A 9,478-nucleotide genomic window follows, 5' to 3' on the forward strand; every position below is an offset into this window, starting at 1 on the left:
CCCTTGCTTTTTACTGTTTTTTATAACGATGATTTTAGTTATTTTCTTCCTGCCTTTGAATCCTACTTTCCTTATGTTGATTGGTATACAGTTTGCTGCTGACTTTTGTTCCACCCATACGACTATCCACTATCAATTGCAATAGTTTTCTGTTTAGATTTTTCCTTAGAGATTACCTATTTCTTAGATCCTTTATTCTCATCATTTTTGATCATCTTTGTCTTTGCGGTCTGATAGCAGCTATTGGATGCAAAATTGCTCGAAGTTAAAACTTTGGGTTTGGTCCAATTTCAGAATAGATGAGCTCTCTATAGTCCTTTACAGTTAGTTTAGTGTTATCATTGATGTGCAATTGAATGTTGACTCTTCCAGATTTGATTTGCTTTATTTCCTTTTAATTATAAAATTAAGAAAGATATTCATGCCTTAACACCTATTCAATAGTGATCCTTTTGTTGGGATCAAACTACAGCATCTTGCTGATAAGGTCCAGACAACTTGGATGTATCTTATTGCCGAAGAATTCAGCCCGATTTAACTTTTTCCTTGTGGTGATCACCTGCATTGCTTGAGTAAGATTTGCAGATATTTGCTTTAATTATGAAGATGATGGCGGTCCTGTCCATGCCACCACTTTTTCGATCTGATTGATGGTGGAAGTTCCTGGGAACATTGCCTTACCGTAAAACATCTCACCGATTAGACACCCGAGTGCCCATATATCTACCGACTTGCAATAATCCTTGCACCCAAAAAGTAACTACGGAGCTCTGTACCATCTGGTCGCAATATAGTCAGTCATCACAACGATTTCCTGATCATTCGGTTCCTACATGAACCGAACAAGACCGAAATCACAAAGCTTCGCATCGCAATTTTCGTTGATGAGGATGTTGGAGGGTTTCAGGTCGCGATGTATAAGGTTTGAGTTATGCAAAAAATAGATGGATTTTGCAATCTGATATATGATGTACTGTTTGTGCCTCTCCTGAAGGTTGGTGGACTTGCCATCCTCGCGAATGAGCGTGTGCAGATCAACGTCCATATGTTCGAAGACAAGATAGATGTCCTTGTCGTTCTTGGCCCGAATGGTCCTTTCGAGAGAGATGATATTGCTGTGTTTGAGCTGTCTGAGGAACATGATTTCCCTGTAGGTGCGCTGCGCATCGGTCGAGTTAGAAAAGGCATCGAAGTTCTTCTTGAGCGCCTTGACCACCTTGGTCTGGCGGTCGATGACCTTCCAGACGTGACCGTATGCGCCACTGCCGATCTTTTTGACGATTTGGTAGCTCTAGAGGATGTGAGGTTCGATTTAATCGCTCATTGTTTAACTATTATCTATTATATTACTAATAACGGAACTCAAGCACTCTTAATATATGCAAATAAATGAGATAAACCATCAAAAACGGTCACCTTCAAACACCACAGAATAGATCTCGTATGTCTATATCCCGATCTCACGCTAAGTCTCACCGAGCAAATGCTCCACTTTCTTTTTCTAGCTGTTAAAAAAACCGTTGGCTATGCCGAAGTTACTAAAGACCTTGTTTTATTGGGACTTTATACGCAACTATGAATTTCCGAAGATTAGGAAATAGTCATCGTAAGTGATAGGCTTTTTGTTCTAGAGGATGCGGAACACTTCTCTGCTCCATAATGGATCAATAACCCGTATCCTCGGTATGTGCCATTGATTGATACCTATGACTAACTATAAGCAGCGACCAGCCTGCCAAAGATTGTCTTGATGATGATGACTAAATTTTTGTGATCGTCGATGTATCGATGGAAATTGACCTTACTAAAACTGTCAAAACTGTAGAGGAATTTAGTCTGGTAGATGGGACCGACCTATTTTTACAGGGTTTAGATGAGAAATTGCCGATATGGCTATTCACTCTATTAGAATATTCCTTTGCTGTGAAGAGGTGAGGACGATTTGATAGAGGATTGTTGAATTCATTGTAACCTTGGTCATTTAAAGGTTACGGTTGGCTTCATGCACCTTAGTTATCGTCATTTTCAACTAGTCATTTTAAGACTTCAAAATATTATTCATCTTTTCAATTCTAGTTAGTCGCTGCATCAGCTAGGCTCTATCTGATTGGTCTGGCTTGCTTCTTTATGGCTGCTTCTTGAGAGCTTATAGCTATTCTTCGACTTTCACAAGTGCTGCCTTGCATGCCTCATACTTAGACTCTAATTCAGCTTTAGCATGTGATATCTTTTTGTTGTCTTTCATGGTCTGGAGACTAAATTTCTAAGTTTGCCTGATCCTTTCTTCGCGTTTCTGTATTTATGCATAGTTTTTATTCATTTATTCTCTATTTTCTTTATCTCCAGTTCCATTTCCTGACACTTTCCACATGTTAGCTCTTTACTCTCTTTAAACCGTTTCTCTCTATTATTAGGTAGGTATATTGGTTGTTTACCTTCTGCTGTCTTTTCCTAAAGCTATTGACATAGGCTTGAAGATCATCCAGAACCTGATTCAATTGGTCAAGCTGATTCTGTTGCATTTAGTTTGTGTCCTTCTCGCTATTCAATTTCTTGGATAATTAGCTATTTTGGTTGGCAGTTCTTGCATTTGCGTTAAAGGATTATTTTTTCTATAGTCGAAGATTGTAAAGCATTTTCTAAATCCGTTTTTTCCTTCTTTAGGAGTTAGTTTAAAGAGCTAAGCTATTCTATCTTTGATTTGAGCTGGGTAATTTATTTTTCTTGGAAATCATCTGAGTGAGGGATCTTAGGAATGTTTTAAAGGAAAGGATTGCTACTTTTGCTGCTTTATCTTCTTGAAGCCAGGAATAGCTAGTCAAACTGCACCTATTGGGATAGGATCAGTGATTGGTTGCTTTGCTATAATTCAAGTTTTTGTATCTTTTTTCTTTGGCTTTTGAGGCATGAGCGAAGCTGATTTTCTTATGTCTTGTGAGTGATAATACGCTTTTCATTTAGTCAACTTCGCTTTCCTTGGATTTTATCAGCTTTTTCAATTATTCAACTTAATTTTCCTTCTATTTTAGGGCCTTTTTCAACTCGTCTCTTTATCTTTCTAAGGATAGGTTTTCAATCTATAGACTTTCTATCTTGTCCCTATCTTCTTACTCTGAAGCTTTATTTTCATAAGTCCAATTTCCCGGTGCAGATTATTTCAAATGCAATTGAGTTAATCTCTTTCTCTGGTTAGGGCCATTTTTTATAATTAAAGATTAGCTATCTTGATGGATAGTTCTTCGACGGATGGTTATTGTGATGATTTTCTAATGGTTAGCTTTTCGATCTGATCTGAGAATTATTCTGAGATATTTTCGACCAGCTTCATCTTGTTGAATTAGTTCTTGAATATGTCTCTCTACTTGATTAAGTTGGCAATCCTTTAATTGTTTTCCTTTAATTTATATGCCATATCTTTGGTGGCTTCTTACAGCTACCTTAAGATGAATCTTCATCATTTGTATCTTTGATCTAACCGTAAATCCTTTCTTCCAATAGATGATTCACATATTTAATGCATGATATTAATTTGTTTAATATCTTTCTATGGATCGTTTACAGTTGCTTCACTCTCTATTCCAAAGAAATAATGTGATTTTGGTCTGAATTTCATCTTAATTAAGATTTCCTTTTCGCTGTAGAACTTCATTGATTTTATTACCTATTTAATGTGATCATCAATTTCATTCAAACAGTCAAAAGCGCTTTTATTGATCAGGATTTGCTTGGAATTTTTAGTGAATTCTTTATGGATTTCCTTAATACGGTATTCCAATTCTCTATACTGCTTACTCATTGCAGATTCTAGATTTGTACTTTTGGAAACAAGTTCATAATCGTATTAGGACTCTGAGGGATTCTCATTCAGAATCTCTTGGAGTGATCTATTTTGGTTTCTGAGGGATCGGAACTTAAATTGGATGTTTTTGAAGTGAAGGAAAAGAAAATCGTGCATATGTCTTGGCTATGGCCATTATTGCTCGTCAGAAGTTCCATCTATCTTTTCCATATAGAACTAAGCCTCATTTGATAGCGATTAGTATAGGGAAGCTTGCTTAAACAGGATGTTCTTCAAATCTCTATACTATTCTCCTCCGTAAATAGGCTCTATTGGATTTTATGGCAAGTTTTGAGAGATAGATACATTTTTTTGAGGGATTCATATTAGACCAATTATTGAACAAAAGGTAAAGGTTTTCTTGATGTTCTGCTTGCCTAGGTATACATTCCTTTTTTTAGCAGATCAACAATGCTGATGATTTCATTGGTTTATTTCTGACTTTAGGTGAGTTTGAATCCCTTAACCCTATTCAATCTCTAAACGTCTTCATTAAGTTTCTTATTTTGCTATCTCACTGTTTATCGTATCCAAGCATTAAGTTCTTTGCCTGTTAGAGAATCTACAATGGATAGATTCTGTATGCAAGTCCGTGCGTAATTGGCAACAGGAAGGTCCATTTTCTATGAATATTTATTGCATCTGCTGGCTCCTTCTTGCTCAAACTTTCATAAAATCCGCCAAAAGTGGCATTTCTATTTGAACTGCTAAGATATGGACTTTGGCATGTAAGTAAAGTAATAAGTATTATTAATATTCTTACCCACAATATATAATTAAACGAACTTATGAATAACTCTTTTTATTGAACGGAAATAGGTTTTTAACATTTGTGATGGTTGGCTCCTGTGTCATAATTATTTCCATTTATTGACGGTTTATTATACGATTTAAATGAAGAGGCAAAACTTGAACCTGAGCACCTCTCCTCAAAAAAATTTCAAGACCTCATCTCCAGCATCGAGAGTAAGCTTGAACTCCTCGCCAGCTAAAACTTCGAAGTCTCCCAGAGGTAGCATTTCGCTTGCTCCATGCCTATCCCAGCGCGGGACCATAGTTCCCCCAACAAATCTTATCTTCAGCTGGAGGACCTGACCACTCCATCGCCCTCTCCTCCCTTCGCCAGTTATGGAACGCCTTGAACAGATATAACAGCAATATTTGTCGCAAATTACCACTCTCAACCATAAGCTTTCTATCCTCGAAACCGAAAATCACGAATTGCACAAGCTGAACGCATAGCTGCAGGGCGCAGTATTCAAATGGAGGGTGAATACGGTTGATTTAGGAATCTAATGCAAGATCTTGGAAGGGAGGCTGTAAGAAATGCAACAGAACATGATGCACAGGCTGCGGGAGGAGATTTAGGAGGAAATTTCTAACTATATTGTGGAGTTGTAGCAAATGAGACGGTAGATAGCGAGCGAACGCAAGAATAATAAGGAGCTTCTAAACGACAAGGAAATAATAGCGAATTAACGCAATAATTTCGAGTTTCTATATAAAGAAATGCTGGAAAAATACAAGAAAATATTGCAAATCGACATCGAATCATACTAAAAGTAAAGCAAGGTCAAAGTGGAAGCCAAGAACCAACAGGAGAACCAACACAACAGCAATTAATTCATGCAAATGAAACGAATCAAATAATTCAAAGACCCTAAAAAGCGAAAATCAAAACAGATAAAAGCATAATAGCTTTCAAAGTAGTAGCTAATACCCTTTCTAACCAAGGGGATATAGGAATTGAAATAGAAGCTGAAACTAAAATGATGTTGATATTATTAGAAGTAGTATTGATCAAGAATAGTAAAATTGTGGCTCGCCTTTGATCTTTCCTCGCAGAACCACATACCCATAATCCCCCTCATTCACCATCTCAATGTTCTTGCTCTCGCTTCGCTTACCCTCCAGCAATTCCCCATCGAAAGTAATTGATACCCACTTGTTCGCGCTCTTCTATCGAAGGATTATGACCGTACATCCCGCTGTGTGCTACACTGATGAAGCTTGCTCCTTTTTCCATTTTTGTAGAGATTCTTTCGAAAACAAGATGTCCACTCCAAAGACCGAAGGTTTATTACAGCGGGTCTATTTTGACCGTTTGAGGAGACCAAACCACGATCAAATATCTTCCTTTTGGAACATCAGCCTTGAAGAAGTATTCACCCTCCTTTGACTCAAACTGAAACAGCCCTTCTCTCTAAACTCGTAATCCTTTATAGTTACGTTTTCAGTCTCATTTTTCCATCCTTCAACATTCTTGGCAGCAACAAGCGCTCCAGTTTCAGAATCGACCAGATATACAATTATATTCTCATCTCCGCCATCCACCTAAAGCTTGAAGTAGACTTTATCTGTGACAGAAATTTGCAAGCTTTGACGTTGGTAGCCTGATTTAACAGGAGCCACCAGGATCTGGCTAAAGTATTACGTTAGTCTCTATTCCTCGACCCAAATGGTCATCTGATCGCGACAATTGAAGTGTCCCCGCAATATCTTCAAAGCTAAGATTTAATGACGTTATTTTTACATCCAAGCAGCATCGACGAACGGACAATTAATCAGCACCAGTCTCTTGTCGCCCTTTTCGTAGAAGTTCAATACAGTGAAGCAAGACACGGATCCATCAGGTTTGCTCAAGAGTGAATTTGGCTTTCCTTCCAAAATGTACATGTATTTTTCCTTGAAAAAGAATCTCTTCAAAAGAGAATAGATATCGCTTCTTCCAGCTATCGGCAAACTGATAACCGGCCATCCCGTGACGTTTTCGATCAGTTCTTTAGCCGATACTGTTTTCAGTCTTTTGTAACTGCCATACATCTTGCCAATGCCTTCTGGAGTAACATCGGCCAGCCTTATTTTTTGTCGCTAAGAAGAGAGGATGTTGGTCTTGGCTATGAAAGGCAATTGAGCATCAGTTGTGAGAGTTTTGGGCAGGTTCTTTTGAAAAACGTTGATGATGTAGTTTCCAGGTTTGACTTCTATGACTGGATCACTCTCCTGACGAGCCAGGGATGCTGGCTCAAGCTCTGGAAATGATGAGGAAGTGATTGACTGGGCAATTGATGTCTTCCATATCGTATGGTGAAAAGTTCTCAAAAAGTACTCCGTAACTTCCTTTCTCTTGGTATTCACCCATCAATTTCCACTCCACCTACAGGCCTAATTCTTCATTGGTGAAGCCAGTCTAGACTTGGTCTGTAAAAAGTCCATCAATTCCACTTCCGAGAATCGATATTTTTTTATGTTGTTTTCTGGGTGAATTTTCTTTATTTTCCTTGGTTCCTCCACAGGTGATGCAATCGAGAAGGCACTTATAGAAGGTCTCACACCATCCAATCCTTCCTCTCTTCAATTCCAGTTCCTGCGATAGCAAGTGGTGATTGGTCTGTTTTTATCTCTTAGATTTGTTCTAATAATCCATGAGGATCTTCAAGGCCTGCTCGTTTTTGCAGTTAAGAGCAATCTGGTACGCAGACAACTTGTTGGCATCGATGAGGTGGATATCCACTCCCCCATACTGAGCAGCAATCCCATGCATTGGTTGCTGTGGTTCAAGGCGCAGAGCATGATAGGGGTCATTCCTTCCTTATTGGGAGAGTTGACCCAGAGCTAATAGTCCTCTGGAAAGTACTGGTAGTAGGTCCTGCATATGTACTCCAAACATTTGGCTGCATTTTAACGGCAGGCCACATGAAGGATGTTCTCGAAGGAGCCTTATTTGCTGATCTCCGCCCTGAAGCTGACCACTTCCTCCTACAGCAGTTCCTTCAGCTCGTAGGGCAGGTCCTCCTCGATTAAATTTATTATTTTATTGCGTAGTTTGAGAGGCAGGGCCGGTGGAAGCGCAACGTTCTTCAGCGAGTCCTTTATCACCAGGGATCGTCTGCGATCGAAGGGCGAGAAGTGGGCAACCAGCTGATCGTCCTTTAGGGAAGGATAGGGAAGGTCCATTTGTTCGATTTTGATTATTATAGAAGGTTTATTTTGAGAAGGAATTTTATTATAAGACTATCACTGTATTGGGACAATTAAACATGGAATAAGATTCGACGAAAAGAAAAAGGGAAATATTACAGATTTAGTGGGAATTGCTAGGGTCTTCAACATTGTGAATAATGTGAATTTTGGGAAATGGAGTGAAAGATAAGACTAGGTTAGGTGATTGGCTTTAAAATATTTTTATCATATTTTTCACCGTTTTCGAATGAGTGTTTGCTGTGAGTCTTTTATATTTTGAGTAATAAAAGTAAGCATAAAATAGAATATTGGACTGATTGGCTATGATATTGATAATCAAGAGATTAAATGCATCTTTCAGTTTCTTTTTGTAAGTCATGATTTTCCAATGTATCCACCTTATACTTACTTTCCTTTATCCATTTCGCTCGCACAATTAGCGGATATTTTCTAATCATTATCATTCATTAATAGATGGGCGTGGCTAACTTTTCGACTTCAGAAGGAAATGACAAGGCTTATCGTTTTGAATACTTTATTTATCTTTATATATTTTCTTGACTTTCTTATTGGTGAATGGAATATACAATCACTATAGCTGCATTATATATTTCGATTATTTTGATATATATGGTATATAATTTTCTTAATAATATCTTCCTTTTGTATTGCTTTTCACCCATATTTTTTTTTTACTGTGCTTTTCTTTCGTCTTTTTAAATATATTGTCTTCATAGCTGTCCTGCATATAGTTCATTTTTTGGAACAATCTCACAGTGTATCCAATTAGGAGTAATTAAGAGTGACTAACTCTTCCGCCTGTTCAAGTTTTCGATGTAATTTTCCATTTTTGTATATTACGATTGTATTCTTCAGTACGAGATCGCTGTCGCCAAAAAATTGGGTAAGTTTTTTAAATCAAGCATATCCGCCATGACTTATCTCGGCTTTTCCATTTAGCATACATAATATAAATGACGATTCTATATCTCTTGGCAGATTAAGCTTCATCTTTATTTTGAATCTTCTTGAATTTTATGCAACGATTGATTGAGAGTTTTCATATCAGTCTTTATTGAATTTGTATGCTCTTGAAGATCGATTTTAGTCTTATCTTTGAGCTCATTCGCCAAGAGTTGAGCTATTGTGGGGTAATCTCTACAGTGGGTGGCTTGCTCATCCAATTCAGATAGAATAGGCCAAACAACCAACTGAACAGTGTAAGTCCTCCGAAAACCTTTTTACTAAGTTAGCATTTTCAATCTCATTAGCATCTAGTTTATCTTGCAAATTTGCATATCTTGTACTTGATACTGAAAAAATAAAATTAAAGCAACTAGTATGAATCAAAATCTATGATAAATTAAATTTGCTATCGTTCATAGAGAAATCACTGCTTTTTGGTCCATTCGCCATCCCTGCAATCAATATAACTCTCCTTTCCCTCCTCAATTGTCTCTACCTTACATCTGCTGATTGGTCTTTATTTGCCTTAATCAAATAGAGAGGCATGCTGAATTGACCTGTAGTGATGTCAAACCCCCAGCATCTGTACTTCACCTGCAGAACTTTGGAACTTCCAAAGAAGGAGTTTCCCAAATTGTCAGTATTGGCATTGATTTCGACCCCTTTGCCTTCATAGCTGTTCTTTCTCTCAAAGTAAGCCTTCATTTTTTA

At 37.7% G+C, this 9,478-nt stretch overlaps 1 pseudogene; it reads right to left on the minus strand.

Moving 5' to 3' along the window:
* Positions 1-598: 598 nt before the first annotated feature.
* On the minus strand, positions 599-5,864 carry LOC116245085 (uncharacterized; annotated as a pseudogene).
* Positions 5,865-9,478: the final 3,614 nt, after the last annotated feature.

The sequence above is a fragment of the Nymphaea colorata genome, unplaced genomic scaffold, assembly GCF_008831285.2.
Source record: "Nymphaea colorata isolate Beijing-Zhang1983 unplaced genomic scaffold, ASM883128v2 scaffold0495, whole genome shotgun sequence".
Taxonomy (NCBI): domain Eukaryota; kingdom Viridiplantae; phylum Streptophyta; class Magnoliopsida; order Nymphaeales; family Nymphaeaceae; genus Nymphaea; species Nymphaea colorata.